Below are 26,800 nucleotides of genomic sequence, written 5' to 3'. Positions count from 1 at the left end.
TGAAGATGGATGGTGGTGATAGTTGCCTAACAATGTGAATATAGTTAACGTCACTGAACTGTACACTTAAAAATGGTTAAGATGGTCAATTTTGTTATGTTTATTTTATACATTAAAAAAAAAAAAAACGTGTAGATGAATGAGCTCTGTTCGCCAGATGGTCTGACTCAGGAAGGCAGGGGTGGAACCCTGGCATTTCTCTCTCGCCTTCACAGTCAAAGCCAAAATAAAATTTTGAGATTCATTAAGTAAAAGGAAGTAGCCTGGAAGAAGCAATAGAGGAATGACATGTTAATGATACAATACCTAACTAAACCTTGATTGTTTTCAATTTTGGCTGGATGCTAATCTTTCTGGTAAGTAAAACTTTTATATTTTAGAAACTATTCTCACTTGTAGCAGACAAGCTAAAAGCTTTTACCAACATAGTTATAATTCCAGAGAGAGGCAATTTTCATTTTAACTTCTCTTTTCTGACTACTCCGTCTTTCCTTTTTCTATTTCATCTTGACTTTCTTGCATTTCATTTTAAAGAAATAAAACTTAACTCCTCAAACTTTCTTAGAGCTTGATGGCTGGGGAAAAAAAATTCCACAAATGGTATCATTTATTCAGGCCGAGTTTATACCTGTAACTTTCTTCACATAAGACAAGCTACATTACTGGTAATCACATTGCCCTTGAAGTCATAGTCTCCACTACTGACTATAACAGTCTTTTAGCATCAGTTGACAAATTTGTCAAGTAGATACATGATATCATGTGAGAGATAGTGGAAATTTTACCAACGCATTCTAGATATGTGGTCTCAACTCTAAGGAAACAGAGTTGAGATCATTTGGACTCATGAATGTAAAGTAAAAAAAAAAATACATATATTCGATAGATTTTTAGTTATTTGCCTATAAACCTTTTGAAAATAGTCACCTTTCTTTTACTTCCACTCGGAATATATACCTACTATATAGCTGGTTCATAGTGAGCATTCAATAAATATTTGTTGGATGAGTAAATATGGAGCATAGTCAACTAGGAAAAGCAATAGGATATAGAAGAAACTCTTCTCCAGTACATAAAAATCAACAGATATTCTAACATAGAAGTGTAAGGTTTCCAAATTTAATACCTACAGTATGAAAGAGGAGTGCTAGAAATAGTCCAGAGACACATTCCTTCTGAGCAATTATTTATACTTTAGTGGAGCAGAGTCTAAGTTGGCAACTAGATCAAAATTTGAAATTCTATTGAGGTTTTTTGACAAATAAGGAAATTATTACTTACGCAATTAATACTTTCTTGTGAGAAAAGCAGGTTGTTGAGTTTGGTGAGTCCACATCTTGTTCTGCTCAGCCAGCAATGGCTTTTTGGTATAGGGAAATCCAATTCCTTGACTGACGCATATCTTCTGTGATTGACAGAAATAGAGATTTCTGGACTTTCCCTGGCAATGACAGCCACTCCTAACTTAACATTTATTACCTTTGTCACACTAAGTTGTCTAATACAGCTCCCTCTTATATCTCACTTTAAAGAGGGAATCTATCTCATTGGTTTCAACTTTGCCAGGGGAACTATTCTTCTCTATTGCTATTTACTTAATGGTAGCTATTTAAAGAATTATCAGCTCAACCAGGGCTAGCTGTCCCTCTCTTTGTTGCAGAAATGTTCAAGTAATTCTTAATCTCATCTTATACCTGTGAACTTACTCCTAGCAAATAATAACACCTGGTATTGACTGTTTTCTACTGTGCACCATCAACACTTCACATGTAGTATCTAATGTAATGCTTTTTAACAACTCTAATAGTAGGCAGTAGGGTCACTGTTAATTTAGAAAGGAAGAACCTAAGGCCCAGAGTAGATAATTTGGGATGCCTAACATAATAAAACTTAAATGATAAAGTCAGGATTTGACAGTCACATGCCAAGCCATCGGACCATACTGCCCTTCAAATGAAACACTGAATACAGCCTTGTCAGCAATAAGCCGAAGCTGCAAGGAAACAGTGAACCTCCCTCATCATCCGCAGGTGCTGGAAGAAGTGCAGGGAGAGGGAGATGAGCCTCAGAACCAGCTGGTACCAACCCCTGGCCCTGACCACAGTGCTGGAACTCCAGAAAAGTATCTATTATTTGCTTAATTCTTGCTCAGACATATGCAGACTAAGTATAAATTCCTTGCTCTTTCATGTCCACATTTTTCCAGAGAGATGAATAACTTAAGGTGTTAGTCCTATTTCAGAGACTAATCTTGCCAGGGTGAAAAACCACCAGAGAAAAAGATCCTTTTGTTTCTATCTACTGGCCAGGCCTGAGCAATAAAACCTACAATCATGGATCCTATTGTCTCACTTACACGATAAAAATCTTTTTCCCCCCTCATGTGGGCCATTTCAGTTTTATTTCCCACCTCTGAGGCACAGAACACATTAATTCTCAATTATGCTTACTCAGGACCCCAATCTGCAGTCCTTACATAGACAAAACTGTAATGAGAAGCCTGAATAATTAGTTCCTTTGACATCACCCAGGCTGAGGGATTTATTTTGTTTGCTTGTTTGTTTATTTATTTTAAGGAAAACTCCTGGGATGCGGATTCAATGGGGTAGGCAGGATTAATGAGAGTGGAACTTTACCTTTCTAATCAGCCAGACTGGCCACTGCAGATGACTAAGAAAGAATCACAAGACCCTGGTACATCCAGTGAATGCTTCACAAAATGTTAAATAAGAATGACAACATCAACAAATAGCACTCTTATCTACATAGGATTATAACATGTTAGGAACAGAAAAGTTAATGTCTTACAAGAAAAGATTTCTCAGTAGTAAAGCCAATTCAGTGGAGACTCTTAGTACAAAGTTTATCTGTCTTTCAACAGATACTAAGAATAATGTTAGCAACCAAAAAGTGATATTAACATGAAAACATGAGATGTAATGGATGCTGTGTTGTGCTGCCCAGTTCTGTCTTCAGGTAGTGCTGTCAGCAGGCAGCTCTTGGCACTCAGCCCAGTCCAAAAATTGCCCTTAGCGACAGCGCACCCAGGACCAGCTTGCATCCACTGCCTGGTTGATATGAGAATATGAAAGCCTAGCCTCCTTACTGCAAGGGGAGTTGACTGGAAAGAGCCATTTCAGCTGCTCTGAAGAGCTCCTCAAAGGGCAAGCTGAGACCTTTGTTGAGACTGCACTGAGTTCAGCTTTTCCTGCTACCCAGTCCTGCCTCCTTGCCTTCCACAAATGTTGATTCTAAGGGTCCCTACTCTCTAATGCAAGCTCTGTATGCTCATCACTGCCTCTGAGTTTGCTTCTCAGGGAAGCCAAATTCTAACACTAAGGAAATCAAATTCTTTGTTTCTAACATGTTATTAAAATATAAGTATTTAGAGGCACCTGGGTGGTTCAGTCAGTTGAGCATCTAACTCTTGATGTCAGCTCAGGTCATGATCCCAGGGTCTTGGGATCAAGCCCTGCATCAGGCTCTGTTCTGAGTGTGGAGCCTGCTTAAGATTCTCTCTCTCTCTCTCTCTCTCTCTCTCTCTCTCTCCCCCTCTGCCCCTCTCCCCCACTTATGCTCTCTCTCTCACTCTCTAAAATAAAAAAAAAAAATACCCACAAAAAGAAAATGTAAGTATTTTAATAAGGAAATAGGTTTCTATCCATCATTTAATAACATATTGTTTAGGTATTTTTATTTTTTATTTTATTATTTTTTAATGTTTATTTCATTTTGAAAGAGAGAGAGACAGACAGAGTGTGAGCAAGGGAGGGGCAGAGAGAGAGGGAGACATAGGATCCAAAGCAGGCTCCAGGTTCTGAACTCTCAGCACAGAGCCCAAAGTGGGGCTCGAACTCATGAACTGAGATCATGACCTGAGCCGAAGTCAGAACTTAACCAACTGAGCCACCAGGCACCTTGTTCAGGTATTTTTTAAATCCCCTGGTACAGAATTACTTTCCTGTGGATAGAGGTCGAGCTAGTTGATTTACTGTGATAGAAAAACAATTAGGTGGGAGAAGCGCATTCTACATAGACTACCAAACTGTCAAGTCCCCACACTTAGGAAGTTACACTGGGGATTGGGGAATGGAACTGGAAACACATGGGAGAGAGAGAAATTAGGAGTTTGCCATTCCCAACAGAATTCACACAGAAAGTTTCTTGTTGATGCCTAAAGCCGTTCAGCTTTCTAGAGGACCAATTTCCTCAAATGGCTCTGTCAAAGACATGGCATGGTGAAGAAAATTTAGTAGGACAATCTGCCCCTCCCTTTGTCCTTAGTCCCTTCTGCTCTAGGTTTGGTCTCTCAGAATAATCTTTCCTCCCTAATCTTTTATTAGGCAATAGATACATGCTGAAGGTATTTGAATTTTAGTAGAGAATTCTACAGAAGGTGAAAACCTTTCAATTCAATGAATCTAAATCGCTGAGTTTCAGACACTGTGAGTAGAGGAAGAAAGGAAATTTGGGGGGTGGGGACAGCCTGGCCAGAGGCTAAGCCAGACACACTCCTAAAACACCTTTAATAGAGTCTTTAATTCATCATGTCTCATGCTGAGATTATTCATCTACCTCACTGTGACAACTCAGACTATAGTCTGCTTCACTATTAGTTTGGGTTTCAACAATTCATTCAACAATTATTGAGAAACTACCAAGTGCCAGAGAACCAGCAATAAATAAAACAGACAAGATCCCCACTTTCTATTGGGGGAGGACAGAGAAATGAACACAAATAAATATGATTTCAGATAAAAGAATAAAGCAAGGTTAAGATAGGGGACCACAGCGGTCATTTTTCCTTGAGGGGCTAGGTCAGTAAAAATGTTTCCAAAGAGGTAACACATGAGCAGAGGCCTGAATGGTCATCATCAAACCATGTGAAGATTTAGGTGAAGAGCATTCTAGGCAAAGGCTGTGTTCCACAAACAGCAAAAATAATGTGTAGCAGGGACAGAGCAGATGAAGGGAGAATTAAAGAGGATTAGAATGGCAGGAAGGGGGCAGATCATGAAGAACCCTGAAGGCTAAACTCAAGAGTTTGAACTTTTTTAATGTTTGTTTATTTTTGAGAGAGAGAGAGACAGAGAGACAGAGGATCCAAAGCAGGCTCTTTGCTGACAGCAGAGAACCGGACGTGGGGCTTGAACCCACAACACATGAGATCATGACCTGAGTCAGACACTTAAGCAACTGAGCCACCCATGAACCCCAAGAGTTTGAATTTTGTTTTAAATGTAATAGGAAACCACAAGACACCTTTTTGAGGAGGAAGAAATATGATATGGCATATGTTCCTGAGGATCTCTCCACAAGCTGTATGAAGAAAAGACTGTAAGGGAGCAAGAGTGAAGTCAGGGAACACACAGGAAGCCACAGCTGCAGAGCACATGAGGATTGAGAAAGGTAGTGACAAGTGGTTGGGTCTAAAATGTATTCTAGAAAGAAAACTAGCGGGGCTCAATGGTGGATTCGATGTGAGGAGTGACAGAAAGGAAGGAACCAAAGATAGCTGCTAAGCTGTCTTTGCCAGCACAACTGGACAAATGATACTATCAACTAAGAGGGGGATACTAAGAAGAGACAGATTTGGAAGCAAGGAAAGTCAAGATTTCCCGTTGGACCTGTTAAATTTGAGATGTCTGCATCTCAGTGGAGATCTCGAATAGGCAGTTACATATATGAGTTTATAGTTTAGAGGAGAAATTGGGGCTACAAGTCTAGATCAACATGATAGGGATACTTGAAACCCGTGGGCTAAGGGGTAGAGCCAAAGATGGGGAGAGATTTAGGACTAAGCTCTAAGGAACACTAATACTTGGAACTGTGGTTTACAACACTGGAATCAGCAGGAGAGCTTTAAATAAATATTGAACCTGGACCCACCCCTCAAAGATTCTTATTTAATTGGTCTGGGGTGCAGCTTGAATATCAAGAGATTTAAAAGCTTCCTGTGATTCTAACATGCAGCTAAGGCTGAGAACCATTGATTTAAAAATTGGGAATAGGAAGTTAAATAAATCAGAATTATTAGAATGAACTGAAGCCGTCAGCAAGATAGGAAGAAAATCAAGTCTTGGAAGTGAAGGGACTATTCCAAGAGTGAAATGGTCAACTGTGTCAAATCCTGATGAGAAGTAAAACAAGAAAATGGGAGATAAGGGCAAGAAGGGTGGAGAAGACCTAAACACGATAAGGTTGTGAGTATGAATGAGGGCCTACCAGGCAGAGATTAGAGAGACTGCAGAGTGAGGAAGTAGAGGCAGCTGCTGTCTCCTGAGTTCTCTTCACACCAGGGCCAGGACCACTCAAGTCCTGGGTTCATATCCCGAGACTCGAGTTGCCCCTTGTCCAGCAGTTCCTCTCAAGTTAACACCATCGCAACTACTTACTCATTAAGCCAGTCAACATTTACTCCAAAAACTCATTTAAAACATGTTGAGCACTTGTATGTGTTAGTCATTGTTAGGTAGTGGGGATATCAAGTCAAATGAGGTACACTTCTTGCTTTCACAAGATTTTCTGTCTATTGAGGAGGGTTACAGATAATTACAACAAAATAGTAACCTTGATTCAGCATCCACATTGTTAATCCACTTTCCATTCCCATTTCCACTAACCTAGTCTAGGCCTTGAAAATGATCATGGTGTTCCATCCAGGCTCCCTGGATGCAGTCTCTCTCTTCTTGCTATTCTAGTTTAAATCTCACCTCCAAATTCCTCTTCCTAAAGCACACTGATGTTCATGTCATTTATTGGTTAAGGTAGCACTAATTGAGCACCTATGAAGTACAAAAAGAAATACACACTTGTCTCCTGTAACATAGTGCCAGTTTCTGTTTGAAAAATCCTGACTGGGTAATCTCAATTAGAAGGGACCTTAGCAGTTACCCAGTCCATGCATGAGTCCTTTCTATGAATCTATCCATAAATCATAAATAGATGGCTAGGTAAGAGCACATCCAGGGCATACTTAAACACCCTCAAGGATGAAGAATTCACTTTTTAAAAAGGAATTCAATACACGTTCAAGAAGTTGGAACTTTTTACAAGTTATTCCTTCAGTAGTGCTTCCTGCTTACCAGTTGGGGTGTAAGCTTCCTGGCTGGTATTCAAGGCTTGCTGTAATAGGGTTCTAAGGCTTCCTAGTCTTAGCTTCTGAAGTTCTTCAAATTTCCTTCCCCGAATGTGAAATATACATTTCACTTATTCCCACACATCAAATCCTTCAAGATCAGGTTCAAGTGCTACCTTCTCCACAAAACTACTGAGTCCCTCAGCTGATAAACAATCTTCCTCACCTGAGATCTCTCAGACTTATCTTTACCCTCCTTATGGTTTCCACTTTTGGTGATGGGGACACATGTTGTTTTTCATGCCTCACTGACAGGTGCATGGGAGATAGGCCCATCTGTTAGCCATCTCCTTCTCCTTCACAGTGCCCAGCACAGTGACTTAAAAAGTTTGCTTAGGCACATGTAGAATGAATGATGCAGCTATTCTCTGGATGTGTTTCCCATTTTGTGAAAGGGGGAAACTGTAATAGCTGTCATACTGACTCTAATATTCTGATTCCCAAATTTAAGGTATTAGGCACCTATTGCATGTCTGATGTTATATGTTCCCCATTTCAAAGACACGACTGCAGTTGAAACAGCATGGAGGGATCGAGAAGGCATAATGCTAACTGAAATAAGGTAGTCAAACAAAGACAAATACTATATGATTTCTCTCATATGTGTAATTTAAGAAACAGAGCAAATGAACAAAGGAAAAAAAGAGACAAAAAAAAAACACGTAAATACAGAGAATTGATGGTTACCAGAGGGGAGGTGGGCAGGGGGATGGGTGAGAGAGGTGAAGGGGTTATGAGTATACTTATCATGATGAACACTGAGTAATGTATAATATTGTTCATTCATTATACTGTCCACCTGATACTAACACCATATGTTAACTATATTGGAATTTAAAATAAATAAATTTTTAAAAAGACAATTCTGATGGGGGGCAGGGAAAACAATACACATAAAACAACTATCTTATGAACTGAATATAATAAAATGTCAGTTTTAAGAGAACAATGAAGCTCATAGAGAAAGGAGAAGTATGTGATCAACAGTAACCATGGAGGGATAACAGGAAGACAATTAGTTGAACTGGGCTTTGAATCCCCATTTGATAGAGATGGTAGGTTCCAGGCATTTTAGGGCTGAAACAGAGGCAGAGTCAGGGACACTAGAGGGAGCCAAGGCTTAGATGTGGAGAGAAAGCGTCCTTGGCTCAGTCAGCCTTGGTTCACAGATTCTGAAGTATTTGCTTAGTAGGCTGAGAAAAATACTCTTTATCACACACTCAAATGCTTCCATTAAACAATATTCAAAATTAAAACTATTTTGTGTCTATTTTCAGTTTTTACTGGTGTTAAGCCTCTTTTGAGGAGAAAAATAATAAGTACTTATTCGCTGTGCATTTCATGTCATTTTTGCCAGTGAATATCTCCTGAATCTTAACTGTGAGCTTATCTAAGACATTTAACAACCCCTAATAGGGTCTTGAGAGTGGAAGTAGAGAAGGCTCAGGTGGGACCCTGGTCCAATGACCTTCCTTACCCCTCAGACTGGCCGGAGCGGGGCTGTTCTGTGACTACAGGTTCTCAGAGCTCTGGGCGGTCACATCAGGCCAGGGGTCTAGAATTTGCAGCCTCCACTCTCAAATATCAGGCCTCTGGCACCTATTGTGACACTAAGGTCTCCCCTTTAGCCTTTACACTCGGTCCAAATCTACAAAAAGTCCTAAGCAAAGATTGTTTTAAAGTACTTGGAAGTTCTGGGCCAACAGTGTGAGCTCAGTCTGGAAGCATCAGCACCGTCAGTGCTTGCTTGATGGATGGGTGGTTAAGACCAAGGCCCCATCATCCATGAGTAGATGGTAAGAGTGAGGAGTAGCTGGAAGGTAGGAGAAAGCAAATTGGGCACAGCCCTGATTTATTGCTCTACCTCAGATAGGGTGACATTAGACAATGTGAAACCGCACATCTACCAAAGGATTAGAACTGGACCATATATTTTGCTGCATATAAATGTTTACTTGTACTAAATTTTGGGACACAGGAACTTAAAAAATAAAAAGTGAAAAGGATAAGGGCACCTGGGTGGCTCAGTCGGTTAAGAGTCTGACTCTTGGTTGCGGCTCAGGTCATGGTCTTGAGGTTTTGTGAGTCCAAGCCCCGCATTGGGCTATGTGCTGGCAGGGTGGAGCCTGCTTGGGATTCTGTCTCCCCCTGTCTCCCTGCCCCTCATTCATTCCTCCTGTCTGTCTGCCTCTCTTTCAAAATAAGTAAATTAATTAAAAACCATTTTTTAAAAGGGAAAACGGTATCACAACTCTAAAGCAATAGTGAATTAGAATTGGTCATACCTAAGGGAGAGGAAGCCTCAAGTCCAGAAGGGAAGACACCCTGGGAACCCTGGCCTGGAGGGTCTTCTGACATACCCACTCTTTGTGCCACCAGACAGAAGCTTAAGGAATCAGAAGGCATGAGGTCCTCACCAGCCACCAGCATCTCCAAGAGGCTCCCTTTTCATCCACATGCCATTTTCAGAACTCCTCTTGATGTGGCTTTTACCCAGTTTCCAGTTAAGGTGAGGGCAGGAAGCTGAAGACCCAGGTCTAGAGGGAATAATGGAGAGGAAATTGTGGGGGCAGGCTTTCATGTTAAGAGGAGAGGTGCATTATCCAGCATCTCTGTGCTGCCCCCATCCCATGCTGCTGTCCTGGCATCCCGATGCTTCTTTCCTTTCCCCTAATTGCAATGGGAATGAGGAAACAGAGACAAAAGAAGCAAGCAGATGTGGAGGGTGAAGTACTTTCTTCTACCACAGGAGATGCCCGGTGAGGAGGATGCTGCATGAACAGAAGCAAGAAAGAGGCTGAAACTGCTACTCCTTGAGGCAGGATGCAGGGGAGTGGGGGGGAGGGGGGTGTGTGCAGAGCCAAGTTCCAGGGAGGGTCAGGAAAAATGAGCAATAAGGTCCTGGCTTGGGCAAAGGACATGTCTGTGCAGGGAGGAAGGCTGTGAAGGGCCACCGGACAGAAGAGTGAGGGGGGTGGGGGTGGGCAGGGGGCTGAGTAGCAGAGAGGGCTCAGAAAACTCTTTCCTATGCAGTCTGAATTTGCTTAACCTCCTCCAGCTTTTCCCAGAAATAGCCTGGCTTCCTTCCGTGGGAAATGCAAACCCTGGAGGCAGAGAGTTGGGCAGTACTCTGTTCTGTCTCCAGGGAAACCTTTTGAACCCCATGATAACCAGGGCCAGACCCAAGGTGGGATGCTCGGTGTGCTCCCCGTGTGGGTGGTGGGGAGCTGGGCCCACAGACGTGCCTTGGTCTAGCATTCTGGGGCTGGAACAGGATAGGGTCCAAGCCTAGCCAACTGCTAAAGGTTAAAGTGGGACTGCAATCTTCCCTGCACTTGGGAGAGCGGGGGAGTGAAACAGACATGAGAGAAAAAAGAGACAGCCGTCTTCATGGGCAAGGAGCTGAGACAGTCACATTCTGGTGGATGAAAGTGTGCCTTTCAGCAAACCGTCAGGGGGTCCAGCATGGATGGTAACCACCATCAGAGTTGTCTCAGCTGACTCCTATAGGCTGGTTTTGAGTGGGACGAAAAGCTTGGTGAAGGCCAAAATACATTCACACTTTATACCCTTCCCCATTCCCACATCAAATCCTTCATCAAGTTCAGGTGACCCATTACCTCCCTCACCTGGCATCCCTCAGACTCATTTTTACCTTCCCTATGGATTCCACTTGTGGTGATTAGGCCACACATCCTCTTTTTCATGCATCACTGACAGGTGCATGGGAACTGGACCCATCTCTGTCTCCTCCACAGAGCCCAGCACAGTGATTTGAAAGTTTCATGAGACACTTGTAGAATGAATAAAGCAGCAGTTCTCTAAATCTGCCTCCTATTCTGTTAAAGGAGGGAAGTTTCTACAAGCTCTTATTTTCTGATTCCCAGTTTAGATTAAGCATTAGACGCCAGCTACGTGTCTGCTGTGTATCTCTCTCTTCAAAGAAGACACAAATGTAATCTTGTTGTGGTCGCACAACATACAAGGAATAATTATATTATGAGGCTGAATATAAGAAAAAGCCAAACTGTAAATTACAAGAGGAGCTCAGAGGAGAGAGAGGCCTGTGTGGTCCAGCGAGAACTTAAGGGCTAACACAGAGTAGTTAGTTGAATTAATCTCGGATGATGGTGGCTTTGTATAGGTTGGCAGCCCATAGATGTTGCAGCCCTTGCCCTTGACACCCTCTCACATCCCACAGAGCTCTTCACCACTGCTTTTATCACTGAATAATCTAGACGCGAGGCAGGAGCTAGAAGCGGTCCCTCGCAGAACAGGACACCATCTGCGTGGCTGTCCAGGCTTCTTGCTGATCTGCAGTCATTATTGAGGAGGATCTTGGATTTCTGCTACCCAGACCTTGGAAAAACTGAGGTGTGGGGTGGGTGGGAAGCCTCCTTGACCTTCTTCTTCTCAGCTAAGAGGGAGTGAGCTTCACTGTAGCACTTTCCACATAGATCTTGCCCTGATCATCCAGGATGGAGGCTTCCAACTTCTTTTGAGCTGTCCATACCTTTACCCTTGCCACACATGTGGGGTACTGAACTGAGCACACAGGCTGGTGTTGTGATGGTGGCATCCTTTATGGCTTCCCACAGAGCCTCACTACATCTCCTACCACTGCTACCACTTTTCCTCCCTGTGTGTACATTTATGTCTCTAGTCCCTAGCAGAGAGCCTGGCATGCAGAAGACATCCTATAAATGATGCTAAATCCTGAGGGAGACACTTGGCAGATGAATGACAATAGCTAATGCAGCCTTAAAGCTATGGTATGACACAATGAAAAAAAATTTTTCTCTATCTCATTTTACAACAGTAAATCTGAAACCCCATCTTTCAGAAAACATTGTCTCCACTGTGATGCCCACGTCAATGATCCTGCTTATCAAATTCTGTTGAGCCGGTGTGGAAGGAGCAGCTCTCTGTAATCTATTTACCTTAAGGAGCTCAGTCACGTGCTCAGCTCACAGCCCGTTTATCAGGATGAAGGATGCTCTCTGGAGAGAGAAGACAGCAGGACAGGCTGAGCTCAGATGACAGTCTGCCCTGTGGAGATTGACTTTAATGAAGCACAGAATAAACAGGAAGATTAAGAGGGTGCAAAAATCAGTGACACGTTTTGAGTTCACCTCTACGTAGGAAATGAAAGGTTCTCTGTACAGCTGAGAACTGTCTCTGGGTTATAGATGGGGGCATCTGTTTGGTCACTAATGATCCCATGCTGCCTAAGTCAGCCTCTGTGTAAGGAAAGAAAAGTTTTCTCTTAACTTACAGACCCACCTTTGTGCGATTTTAAATTTACCCACAGTGTGATGGGATTTAGACTGAGTAGAAAGATGGAATTATTAAAGGGTTTAAGAAATTATTTAATAGACGACAATGTTAGCCCGATAAACAGGGACTAAGTATTTTTAATACTGCTTTTTTATACAGTCCTTCCATTTCGTGCTGAGAAATTGTGCCAACTCAGAGGTTTATGACTCAAGGATGTGATCATCCTGAAGGGATGGCTCGCCCTATGGAAGGGCTAAATTCTTGGAATAACACAAAAACAAAAACTTTGTCTTCCTCGTAAAACAGTGCCATTTCCATAGGCCTTAGTGGCATCCTGACATTGTATTGTATATCGTTTCAGTTCCTCAATTCATGTGATATTTTTTTCAATAAATAGTTTACAAAACAGCCAGAGGACATGGTCTAGAATTCACACCCATCTTTTTGAGATGATGGTTTTATTATTTAGTGGATCAAAATGAGAATCTTATTCCATTGCCATTTCTCTTTTGAAAACGTAGATGTTACTAAGGGTAGGAGCAAAGTATTGCTTTGATATTATTCTTTCTTTCTTTTTTTAATTAATTTATTTATTTTGAGAAGAGAGAAAGAACATGCAGTGTGATCAGGGGAAGGGCAGAGAGAGAGGTAGAGAATCCTAAGCAGACCCCGCGTTGTCAGCGCAGAGCCTGGCACAGGGCTGAATCTCATGAACCATGAGATATTGACCTGAGTAAAATCAAGAGTCACTCACGGAGTATCTGACTTTGGGCGTCTGACTTTGACTTGGGTCATGATCTCGCAGTTCGTGAGGTCGAGCCCCGTGTCAGGCTCTGTGCTGACAACTCAGAGCCTGGAGCCTGCTTTGGATTCTGTGTGTCCCCCTCTCTCTCTCTGTTCCTCCCCTGTTCGCGCTCTCTCTCTCTCTCTCTCTCAAAAATGAATAAACAGTAAAAATAAAAAAAAGAGTCATTAACCGAGTCACCCAGGCGCCCCAATATATCCCTTATTTTTTAATCAAACCATGAGAGCTGACGTGCATCATGCGTATTGAGTATGTTCACTGGGCTGAATGTAATCATGTTGATGGTATTGTTAACGCTTACACCAGTAGATGGCACTCTGGTTCAAACTGAAACTAAGCTTCCAGTTGTCCCGCAGTAACCTATATTGAGCTCTGTGAAGAAGACATTGTACTAGTCAGCCAGGGTGTACCCAAGTGAAAATGTGTGGCAACACAGAAGTACCTCAAAATCACATTTGCAAACTTCTTTAGGAAAGTGGATGTGTACCAGGATATAGAGTGATCAGAATGCTATAATTAGAGGGATTAGCTGAGAATTCTTTTGTGGAAGAGCTTCCTTACGTAGAGTGTTTTTGAATGGGTGGAAGGGACAGGAGGCAGCGAGCAGCAGACATGCCAGGTGGGAAGAGTGGCCTGTAGAGGTCAAAGAAGTGGTGTGAAAAATATGAGACATTTGGGGTCTACTGTGAGAAAGTTATCTGATGCAGACTTAAAGTCACTAGCTAATCTTCATATCATGGGAAGAAAGCCATGAGACAAGGCTTGGGGGTGGGGGGGGAGGTTGCCAAGAGCAAGAGAAACACTCAGCTTTGCAAAAATAAACAGGCAACTAAAACATTCCCAGCCAAAGTTATGCATTGTATTGGATTTTCACTTTTGATTGTTTATCACAGTAAATAAAATTCAAATCAGCTAGCTAAGCCAATATCTTCAACTTCTGGTTTTATATACATGTAATAACTTATGTTTATATTTTATATTAAGTAATCCTGGAATTGGGAGAACTTGTACTAGTAAACGTTGAGTTTTCCACCTACATATAGAACTCCGTGTGTCTCCAGCATGTCCAAAGAGCCATCCGTTAGACGGTAATTTTTTTTAATCTTCCTAATTTCCTAACTTTCGCCATCTCTTTCTGCAAATTTTTGTATCGTTTCTTTATTTTGCCTAAGCTTAGGATAACAAGAAGGTCAGAGTGTGAAGAGAGAAATGTATTTGTGATTGGGATTTAGCTTGTATTTATTTTTAGAGCATTTGAGGCAATGGAGGAATCTTAATTGGCATTGTACTTTCTAATGCAAATTCATGGTTAAAGCAGGAAGGAGGTGTTTTAAATAATTCAGCAGAAACTGCACCAAACCAACAGTTAGTTAAAATCTCTTTCAGTTCTCAAGTATAGAAAACCATTAATGGGAACTATGTTGTTTAATCTACAGAAAGTGTTTTCCATTCACCATATGTTACCAGGACTATAACTAAAACAGTAATTCATTATGAGGATGAGTCTTTAAAATGCTGTGCTGAGGCCCTGGGTTCTGGAACCACTGGCTGGGTCAGCACTTTGTGGTTTTAAACAGGGATATGCCTTGAGTAAGAGAAAGAGAATGAGGTTCATTAATTCTTGATGTGCTTTAAACACAGAAATACTGTACTTTTTTCTATTTCTTAGATGGGGAAAACCATCCCTAAACAAATAGGCTAAATACTCTGATTGGTTAGTTCTCCTCAAAACTAGTAATGTCTCCCTCTCAGTGTGAGTGAATGGATGCTCCCTACAAGCTGTCATTGGGACAGGGGCTTGTAGTTTGCTTAAGAGAGAGGTTTCCATGTGGTCCCTGCTATGGTCACCATTCTAATCGATAGAACCAGTTTGCAAGAGGACTAGGTGAAGTTAAGCGTGCAGTCTGGTGGCAAAGAGTAGAGGAAACATAGCTGTCATGCTGGAGGTCATGACCTAACCCTTGTTAGCCTGCTGCTCTCTCTGGCTCAGACAGTCTCGGTCTGAGTTTCTCAGTATTTTCGCCATTGCACTTCTGGTGTGCTGGCCTTGGGATCTGAAGATAGTCCTTGGGCCATATTCCTTGATGCGAAAATGCATGTCCTGTTCAAGAAAGTTGTGTGACTGGAGGGAGGTGTGGAGCTGAGTCAAGTGGGCTGAGCAGTAAAAAACTAACCTAGAAAAATAGGGAGAAAGAGTGTTTCATTGAGGAGGGCCTTGAACACCGAGGACTTGGGTCTTTTAGAAGAACGTTTGGGTTGGAGGCCACACACACACTCTTACATTTAGTCCCAGTCGTTTATGACATATTTTCCAAAGCAGTTGCAACTTAAATTTTTTATTTCCAACCATAAGCCATGAAAAGAATCTTATAGCCCCTAAAATATTCATGTTATTGCTGCTGCATGTTCATGCTGGAATTTGAGGGCTTGCCTTCAGCTATACCTTAGCATAAAAGAAGTCGTAGTAAAAATAATTGGCATAAAGCCATCAACTTGCTCATTTGCTCTCTTTCACTGTAAGACAATAAAGGAATTAAATGATGTCTCATTTGGCTTTACACATTTGCATACTTAAATGTTTGGATACTTCCCTGCTAAGTAAATTGAGTCTGATCAGACAAGCTAGGAGTGAGTGAATACTTAGAATTTTCAAACGGATTAATTCTTTCTGACTGCGGATTACTAGTAATATTTTTAACTATTATACTGTATCAATGACATATTGTTTAATGGATGAAGCAGGCTAACAAAGCTGTATGCTACTTGTGAGGAAAAAATTACATACTCACCACATATGGGTTTTTTTTCTAGATACATGTAATATGGTAATACACACACAAAGACACACACACATATAAAAACCAGTATATCAGTATCTGTGAATACAAATTAAGTCATTTTAACATTTAAATGGCCAAACTACAATGGCCCTGAGCCCTTTCCTGCTTGATTATCCAGTCTTTTTAAAGAGTCCCCTTCCCAAAATATTTCTAAGGGTCCCAGGGTAGTTCACATGCATTAAAAAATATTAGTCTCAGGCCCAATGACTCCATTAATGTGAAACCCCCATCTATAATTCTGGTAAACTTGAGGTTTACTCACACAAATTAAGAACTATGAAAAAAAAAAGTGATTCCAATATAATTACTTATTCCTGCCAAACACAGCAGTGAGCGTTCTTGTTTTGTTCAGAAAAATAGCGATTTGGGGGTGATAGTGTTTTCCACCATTCAAGATGTCCTAAAGCAAAGCAGTTTGGTGACCAAGTGTTACAGTTCATGAAAAGTATGCACACACACACACACACACACACACACACACACACTCCCACTCTCACGTACATACACACATTACCTTTCTGTGGGTTATCAGCCATCCACTGGGCCTAAACTGGAGCAACTTTCTTTAATTTTCCTTCCACTGGGAGGAAGCATTCAGCCAAACCTCAAGCATTTTCTTCCTTCATTCTCTGCTTCCACTCTTCTTACAACTGTAAATAAAATACATGTCTCTATAAGAATAAGTTATCAGCATAATATAACCATATTGGACACAGAGGGGAAAAAAAATTCCCTCCCCCACCACCCAGCTCATGCCCAATCTTTTATTGACACTCATTCTACTCTGGATTAGGAAATTTTAAGTCCATATAGCCGACTTTTGTTCAGATTTTTAAAAAATCAAATATGAAAAAGATTTAATAACAAAACTGAGAGTTTGGGTCTATCCACCTATCATGTACCTATGATCTTTAAGAGAGAATATACTACTTCTTTTTCAAGCACATATGAAACATTTCTACCAATAAGCAATGTAATAGGAAACAGAGAAAGCCACAAGAAATTCCAAAGAATCAAGTGATATATTACCTGACAGTATGCGATAAAATTAGTATAGAAAGAAATCAGTAACAAGAAAAAAAATTTTTTAATGTACATGCCTGGAAACTAAAAAATACACAAACCCTTTGGTTAAAAAGGAAACTTAGGAGCACCTGGCTGGCTCAGCCAGAAAAGCATGTGACTCTTGATCGCAGGGTGGTGAGTTCAAGCCCCCACTTTGGGTGTAGGGATTACTTAAATAAACTTTAAAAAAAAAGGAAATTTAAAAAAAAAAAAGAGAGAGAGGCAAACCATAAAACAGACTCTTAACTATAGAGAACAAACTGAGGGTTGCCAGAGGGGAGGTGGGTAAGGGGATGGACTAAATGAGTGATGGGTATTGAGGAGGGCCCTTGTGATAAGCACTGGGTGTTGCATGTAAGTGACGAATCACTAAATTATACTCCTGAAACTAATATTACACTACCTGTTAATTAAGTGGAATTAAATTTTTTTAACGTTTATTCATTTTTTGAGAAACAGATAGAAACAGAGCATGAGCGGGGAAGGGGTAGAGAGAGAGGGAGACACAGAATCCGAAGCAGGCTCCAGGCTCTGAGCTGACAGAGCCCTAACGCAGGGCTTGAACTCACAAACTGCGAGATCATGATATGAGCCGAAGTTGGACGCTCAACCGACTGAGCCACCCAGGTGCCCCAATTAAGTGGAATTTAAATAAAAACTTGAAACAACAACAAAAAATAAAACTTAAAATTAAATGGTATTAAAAATATACCAGTCAAAATCACTACTTAGGAGGAAATTTATAGATGTAAAAAACATACCAGAAAACAAGAAAGACTTAAAACTAATGAGCTAAATGCTCACCTCAGCAAGTTGAAAATGAACAACAGAGAAAGCCCAAAGAAATATGAAGGAAAGAAGTCATAAACATGATAAATCAATAAAATACTGAAAAATAACAACACTCCAAACTAGAGAAATTTAGCTAACGCAAGACCTGAAATTTTTTTCAGATCAATAAAATAGACAAGCTTCAGGCAAGAATGATAAGGAGGGAAAAGATGAGAGAGAGAAATTGCAAATAAGCAAAACACAGAAAGAAATTAGAAATTTGAAATTACACAGATGCATGTATACACACACCAATGTATCTGAACACTTAAGTGTCTACAAAAGTATACAAATGCCAGGGGTGCCTGGGTGGCTCAGTCAGTTAAGGGTCCCACTTTGGCTCAGGTCATGATCTTGTGGTTTGTGAGTTTGAGCCCCACACTGGGCTCTGTGCTGACAGCTCAGAGCCTGGAGCCTGCTTCAGATTGTGTCTCCCTCTCTCTCTGCCCCTCCCCTGCTCACACTCTGTCTCTCTCTGTCTTTCAATAATAAATAAAGGTTAAAAAAAAGTATACAAAAGGCAAAACGATGCAAGATGAAATCTAAAATGTAAACAGACTAGTCAAATCAGAAAAATAATAAAAGAATTCACCTTTGCATAAAAAGAATAAAAATTCTCCAACCCCAGACAATTATATAAGTAAATTCTACCAAATTCTTAGAAATATATATGATTCCTCCCATATGCAAGTTGTTACAGAAAGTAGAAAAAGTGAGAAAGTTACCCAACTCACTTTATGAAGTCTGTATAACTTGGATTCCCGTACAAAATATAGTAGTAGAAGAAAATTATACCCATTTCATATGTGGAAATGAATGTAAAATCTAAAAAAAAATCTAACTGAACCTACCAGTGTTTTTAAAAAATAATATAATAAAATAAAATTTATCCCAGGATGAAGAATGGTTTTATAACAGAAAATCTGTCCATGTAAATCATCATATTAATGAGCTAAAAAGGAAAAAATTACATAACCATCCCAGAGAAGCTTAAAAAGAATTTGAAAAAACTGAACAACTATTTGTAATATAAAAATATAAACTCTCAAATAACTAAAAACAGAAGGGAACTTCTGGAATGTATTAAAGGCTCTACATTGCCACCCACAGCAAACACCACACTTATAAGGGAAACTTTAAATGCAGCCATTTTGAAATAAAAAAACCAGGCAAGAAAACAGTCATCACCACTCTTTTGGAAGTCCTGGCCAATGTAATGACACAGAAAAAGAAACTGGAAGTGAAAGTATGGTAAAGGAAAAGACTTTATTTTATCACTATTTGCTGCAACATGATTACCTACATGGAAAACTTTCAGAATTAACAGCCTATCAGAATAAGAGAGCTAGTGTTTTCATTACACTAACAGTCTTTTCTTAATTTTTTAATATTTATTTATTTTTGAGAGAGAGAGAGAGAGAGAGAGAGTGCAAGTGGGGGAGGAGCAGAGAGAGAGGGAGACACAGAATCTGAAGCAGGCTCCAGGCTTTGAGCTGTCAGCACAGAGCCCTACATGGGACTCAAACTCACGAACCTGTGAGATCATGACCTGAGCTGAAGTTGGATGGTCAACCGACTGAGCTACCCAGGAGCCCCTCATTACACTAACAATTAAAGAGAAAATATAATTTGAAAACAACATCACTCACAGAAACAGCAATTATATAAAGTCTAAGAATGAAATAATAAAGTATGCATAAGACTTCTATGGAGAAAAATCTAAAGCTTTATATCTTTAAAAGGGTAAAAAAGAAAGAATCTGAATAAAGAACTGACTAAAGATTTTTTATGTTAATGGATGAAATGACTTACTTGTTTTAAAGTAACAGTTCTCCCCAAATGAATCCATAAACACTAAGGACACTTACCCTATTAGAAATAAGAGCTATCATAAAGCATTGTTCTAATGCTGTAGAAATAGTCAAACAGAACAATGGAACAAAATAGAGTCCTCCAAATATACCCACTGACATATGGGTACTTGATAAATGAAAAAGGTGATATCTCATGTCAGTGGGAAGAAGTAAATTCTTTAGTAGATGGAGTCAGGTAACTTTCTTGACATTTGGAGAAAAACAAATGTAGATCCTTTACACCATACACACCATACAAAAAAGTGAACTTCAGATCAACGAGTCCTAAATATAAAAGATTAAAATTATACAGCCAAGGGGCACGTGGGTTGGCTCAGTTAAGCGTCCATCTCATGATTTTGGCTCAGTTCATAATCTCATGGTTTATGAGTTCAAGCCCCATGTTCGGCTCTGTGCTAACAGTGCAGAGCCTGCTTGAGATTCTCTCTCTCTCCCACTCCCTGCCTCTCCCCCAGGAGCTCTCTTTCTCTCTCAAAAATAAATAAACAAACTAGAGTATTTTTCTATTCAATGAAGAATGCTATGGATACAATTAACAAGTGACATCTTGGGAAAAGATGTTTGCAATGATTAAACAAACCAAGAGATTAATATCCCTTGGAATTAATATCACAAGGAATACTTACAAATAAATAAGATAAGAAAGAAAGCCTAGCAGAACAAAAAAGAATACAAATGAGGAGTTCACATAAAGGGAAATCTGAACAGTTATAAGACCATTGAAGAGATATTCAACCACATTAGCAGTCAGAGAAATAGATATTAAAATGAGATGTCATTTGATGTACACAAATTTGGTAAAAATTATAAAGTCAGAAAATACCACGTTTGGTGAGGATGAAGGGACACGTACTTTCATGTACTATGAGTGGAAGCGTAAACTGTATAGCTATTTTTAAGAGCAATCTGCCAATAATTGGTAAGCCAAAGATTTGTAAACTCATATTCACAACCCTAGTCTTCATTACATATCCTAAAGAAATTCCTACCCAGATACATCCATAAGGGAACATATATGAGGATGTTTATTGCTGTGCTGTCTTTTCTAGAGAGCAGTCAACCTTGAATTGTTCAACTTCAGGGGAAAGGATCAGAAAATGTGACTAGATTCTGTGGGATATTACACACGAGTAGGAAGCAATAAATTAAATACACATAGAGCCACAATATAGATCATAAAACATGGTGTTGAATGAAAAAAAGTTACACCACAATACCCTTTGTGTGAATTAACACACACATGTACAAAAGAGCACAGCATATGTTATAGGCATACATAAATATCTGAGGACATCTGCCAAATCCATCAGAGTGGATGCCTCTGTGGGGAGGAAGGAATGAGTGCGCAGGGATCATGACTGAAGGGGAAAAATGAAATGAAATAAAAATAAAATATAATGAAATAAATGAGGGGCTATGTTGACCCATGTCAACAACAAGGGTGCCATGAAACAGAAATGTGATTAACCTGATGGTGCACGTCACAAGCAGATCCTAGAAAGGAAGAAAGGGAGAGTGCAAAGCACTGACCTTGCCTGAGACAAACCTCTACTGCCTCATAGTTGAAAGGTGTCAGGAATTCCTCAACCTCCCCATAACTTACAAAATAAAGGACCCAAGGTCCTCAGCAATACATTCAAATCTTCTCATCATCTGACCCTTGCCTCCTTTAACCTAGTTGAACTTTTCTATCCACTTGTCCCCTACAAAGGCACTAGACTGTTTCATTCTCCTGGGTCTTTGCACCTGCTACTGCCACTGCTTGGATGTTTTCCCCCCACCCCCCACACTTGTCTAGTTGCAAACTCATCCTCATTCAACATGGCCCCCTCTACAAACACCTTCCTTGGCCTTTCTCATCCTTCATCTGCTCTTCCCCTATACATACATCAATCAGGACACTCATCACATGGCATTGCAATTACTTGTCCACATATCTCTCTTCTAATTAGATCACAAGTCTCTTGAGGACATGCTTCTGTCTTGTTTTGGCACCCAGAACATGCCTAGAACACACAACCTTCCTATAACTATTAATTGAATAAATGAGAGCATGCTCAGTCATGAGAATTTATAGAGATTTTAAGTGAGTGTCCATCTTTGTGTCTAGGGAAGTTCTTAATGAAGTGCTGGGAAAACACCAATATGTAGTGTTGTAGAGACTGGAGCAGTGAGAGGGGAAGGATTGTGAAGCTAAAGATCTGAGGAATTCCAAGTTAAATCAATGATCCTGCTGCCCCCGCCCCTCCTTTTTGCAGAATTGATCCCTACCACTATAAATAGCAGCAGGCCCTGCATCAGGAGCTACACTTCCTTGCATCTCTGACCTGTTGACTCCCCCATAGTGGAGTGCTGCTGTGATTGCCATTAGCATTTTTCCCCTGATGAGACAAGACACAGGAACTTAAAACTGTAGGGAAAAACCAAGTACATGGTTAAGTAAGCCGTTTGAAGAATTGTGGGGTGGATGCAAGCTGGGCTTATGCACTGGGCATATGGAAGCTGTGGTTGCACTCACTCCTCATCTCAGAACTTATCCAAGACATGTGGATTCAGGGAAGTCACCATTTTGAAACATATTCACAAATTTGCTTAAGAACTAATCCTGACGTAAGTTCCTGCAGCTGCTTTTGGAATATACCCTCGTTGAGTTCCAGCTAGAATTTAGATCTGCTATCTATTTTGCAGATTTGTGAGAAGGATTAAATTGGACAATATTTATAAAGCTTCTTTCTGTTTCCTGGTGCACAGTGAGTACTTGGCAAGTTAGACTGCCCCTCAAACGCTGCCCATGAAAAACTAAATGTATTAATGGGAAAAAATGATTTGAAGCAACAAGTGCCTTATAGATTCTGATTATATTTCTTTACATGCTCTCCCTCTCCCTCCCATCCTGCCACCTTCCCTTAGTCTTGCAACTTTATTCTCATCAAACTTAAACTTGATATTCTGATATGCATGTTTTGAGCTGCCTCATTGTTTAGATTAGGCAGGTATGACTTCTGGGACTCTGGTCTTTCAGTGCAGCTTCCATTCCCAACTGCCCTTCTTTTGATATTATCTCCATTGGAATCAGTCAAGTCCCAGGCTACCCAAACCCTCACCTTAGACTTTAAAGATAGTGGCTTGCGGAGCCAACATATTTACACCCATTAGGTGAGCATCACATTAGCAGTACCATTGCCCAGGCCAGGGATCCAGAAGTACATCCTAATGAGGATTAAGGAAATAGCAGACAGGAAGGGGAGGTTAGGGAAGGTGTCCCTGGGCCAAGCACAGAGAACCAGAAGAGGGCATAGACCCGTAGAGGAAATGCCAAATGGGCATAGGATGGCACCAAAGATACACTATCCATTTCTTAGAGTTATTTCTTGTCTTCCACAGTATTCATTCTTAGTATGGAATTCTTACCTGGGCAATCTTTGTCTATAATTTTTTCTTCTCCTTGGTCTACTTCCTCATTTTCATAAATTGTCTCCCTAACACGTTTTCACCTCTATGTGTCAGTCTTTACCATGAAACTCACCCTTCTCCCCACCTCAACAATCTCTCCATGTAAAGTTAGACTTCTTGGGCCAAAGGTCAGTCACATTATATTTACATAAGCATAGGGGATATCAAGAACATCAGGAAACACAGTACAGATGTCTGAAACTACACTATGATAGGCCCGGCAGCTGTGGCCATTTGAACCCTCTCATGGGGAAGTAAGAAACTAAAATCCATAAACCAATCTTCAGGCAATAACATTGAGTTTGTCCACAAAGAATAGAGATCAGTGGAGTAAGACTCAGCATTAGTGAGCTTGGTACTGAATCTAATTATTTTCTGATATGAATTTGTTGTGGGAAATAGAACAACTGGTACTGACTTTTAAAGAGTTCTGAACCTATTTATTATTTGACCTCAGTAAGACCATGAAGCTTATTGTTCTATGGTAAGACTTAGAATATGGTAGAGAAAGAATAAAGGTCAGGGGGAAAAAAACTGATCCTTCTGACTCTAAGGGATAGTGAGAAGAAGAGGACAGGCACAGTAGCCTCCAGAGTTCTTAGTTTTTTTCTCTCTTCTCGGGGCAAAGTTTTAAGGCAGGGGAACACCAACTAAACTGAGGAACAGACACTTTGGGGAATCAAAGAAAGAGACTAGAGCCTTTGTTCCCCTGTGTCCTGGCTCTGAGAGGGGGTCTTGAGGCTTACCTTGGCATCAGTGAGGTGACTTCACAACAAGGCTTGTAGTGGACCCCTCAGACCTGGGTTCCAGATGGAGCCACTTGGAGCCTAAGGATACAAGGCACAGGGTCTACATGAGTGAGAGTGAGGGGAGGTCAAGTCAGCCAAGGAACCTCTAGACTAGGAGTCAGAAAATTATTGCCTCTGGGTCAAATCCAGCCCAGTCTCCCATTTTATAAATAAAATAAACACCCATTTGTTTACATGCTGTCTGTGGCTGCTTTTGAGCTGCAGAGTTGGACTGCAACAGAGACTATAGGGTCCACAAAGCCTAAAATATTTACTACCTGGCCTTTTATTGAACAAGTTTGTCAACCCCTGCCCTAAGCCTTATGAAAGGCTTTTCAGGACAAGCTATTCAGGACAAGCTGTAATAAAGCCAATAAGAGATGGTGCTTTGGAGCTCAGAGGAATCAGAGGCTACCAAGCAAATCCAAGGAGCTGGAGTCCCTTCTTTAGTCATGAGAACACACAGCATAAGCCCCTTCTTCTATTCACTCAGAAGCTATCCTGGAGAGAAGCTGAAAAAGGGACTGAAGACTGAACTGAGAAATTCAAGAGGCTGAGGTTTTTACCTAGAGAGACTGAATATTATCTAAATGGATAGCTCTATTATTTCAGTAGGTTGGCCTGAATATAGTTTCTCCAACATGAAAGGGCTGAAATTCATGAGGAAGTCTGAATCAAGAAATTACATTTCCTCTCAACATCTCAAAATGTGAGCTCTACAACCCACCTACTGATTTATAGATTATGAGCCCTAGTGAAAACCTTAAACCTCTTCTCTCATTGTGCAGAGAAGGAAAGGCTGTCCCTGAAAGACCATGTTCCTCATATAGAAGATGAACTGACACTGGAATCCAAGTTCCCTGATCCAATGGTTCCAAATACCAAATTTTCAGAGGGATTATTAGTGCTACATGTTCATGGTCTTGGTAGGAAAAAGCACAGTCAAACATCAAAAAATGAAGGCAGTTTGATAAAGAAACTGTTTAGAAAGGTGTGACAAGGGTTTAGGTATGCCACAAGGGAGAGTCTGTGTGCCAGGGCCAGCAGTAGTGGGGAGCTCTTCCCATCCAAGGGTAGGACAAGGGAGGGGGCTACTCTGAGAGGGAGTAGCTTAGGAGACAAACACCAACAAGAGTGGAGGGATGCAGCTAGCTCAAAGTAACCCGTTGGGGAAAAATCTAGAGAAGTAAGCTTCCTGATTTCACTTTCTTTCTACTCTTTCCTCGTCCTGTTTTTCCATTAGCTGAATCCAGAGTACATAGAAGTCCAAAAAATTAACCTCTCAAGATAAAAAGAAGGGTCGATATAGTATCTAGAAGAGAAAATGGAAAAATTGGGTACCATCAGATAAGATAGTCATATAAAACATCGTCTGGAAGCATTCATGGCTTGTGGTAGGTGCTCAAATATTTTTTGAATGAATGAATTGATGAATTAATTAATTTTACAGTTGATAAGGCCATCCTCATGAACTCGTAAGTGATTCTTACCAAGCACAACATCCAGTCAACAGACCATCCATCCAAGCAGGAAAGTTCTAAAGAGAGACATCTCTTCCCCACAACAGAATATGGAGCTCCCATAGATGAGAGCTGGGGTCTCATCCGGAGGTTGAAGGCCGCTTCCATGCTCATTCAGGTTATTGCCAGGATTCACTTTCATGCAGCTGTAGGACTGAGGCCTCTATTTCTTGCAGGCTGCTGGACAAGGGTTTCCCTAAGTTCCTAGAGGCTGCCTTCAGGCATAGGTACATGACTCCCTCTGTAAGCCCCTTCACACCTCCAATCTCTCAGGTCCACCTACATAATCCCTTTAGATTGAGTAAAGTCAATTCACTTATTAGTAACCTGATAACTGGTATCTCATCATATTGGTAAGTCCTGCCTATACTCAGGGGGAGAGGATACACAAAGTGTATGCTCCAGGGTGGGAATCTTGGGGGCCATTGTAGAATACTGCCTTCCATGGTGGTGCAAGTTCTAGTGCTCTTCAAAGTTCGTAGATTTTTTTTTCAAGTAAATAGTTTGTTTACATTTGTCATCCTGACTTGGAATCTTTAAACTCTAGAGTGTTTTTTGTTTTATGTTGTTTTAATTTGGGAATATTTCTAGGTCATTTATCTCTTCAGAGACACATGTTGAGGACACTGGGGTATTAGTAGCTATGCTTGCATTTTAGAGCCATTTCTGGTAAGGGAATTTGGTGGATCTGATATCATTCACAAAATAAGAAAGAGGAAAAAGTGGTTTATTTAAATTGTGTAAATATGATCATTTGAAGCAGCAAGTACCTTACAAATTCTATTTCTACAAAATTTCACAAGCATGGTAGCTAGTGTCTGCAATAATTTTTAGACAAAACCATACAAAGTTAAACAAACTACAGACCAGGGGCACCTGGGTGGCTCAGTCAGTTGAACGTCTGACTCCTGATTTTGGCTCATGTCATGATCTCATGGTTCGCGAGATCAAGCCCTGCATCGGGCTCTGTGCTGACAGCTCTTGAAATTCCCTCTCTCTCTCTCTCTCTCTCTCTCTCTCCGCCCCCCATCCTTCCCCTGCTTGGACCCCACCCCCAAATAAACATTAAAAAAAAAAACCCCAAGCTACAGACCATTTACAGCCAAATCAAAATAACATTAATAGATCAAATAATGTTTAATCTTAATGCCAAAAGTAAAAGTATTTTTTATGCTTTTATGCTTTCCAGAATGGTATCTGTGAGATAGA

The 26,800-nt window shown here is 40.6% G+C and overlaps 1 long non-coding RNA gene across 1 annotated transcript; it reads right to left on the bottom strand.

Annotated features, from left to right (window-relative positions):
• Positions 1–76: 76 nt before the first annotated feature.
• LOC109500662 lies at positions 77–26,542 on the bottom strand. Its single transcript, XR_002742921.2, has 6 exons — positions 24,030–26,542; positions 16,575–16,710; positions 12,079–12,138; positions 9,556–9,675; positions 1,282–1,405; positions 77–263 (listed from the first exon to the last, which is right to left on the bottom strand). It is a non-coding gene; the product is annotated as an uncharacterized LOC109500662 (long non-coding RNA).
• Positions 26,543–26,800: the final 258 nt, after the last annotated feature.

The sequence above is a fragment of the Felis catus genome, chromosome B3 (genome assembly GCF_018350175.1).
Source record: "Felis catus isolate Fca126 chromosome B3, F.catus_Fca126_mat1.0, whole genome shotgun sequence".
NCBI lineage: Eukaryota > Metazoa > Chordata > Mammalia > Carnivora > Felidae > Felis > Felis catus.
This window is presented reverse-complemented; position numbering and strand designations above follow the sequence as displayed.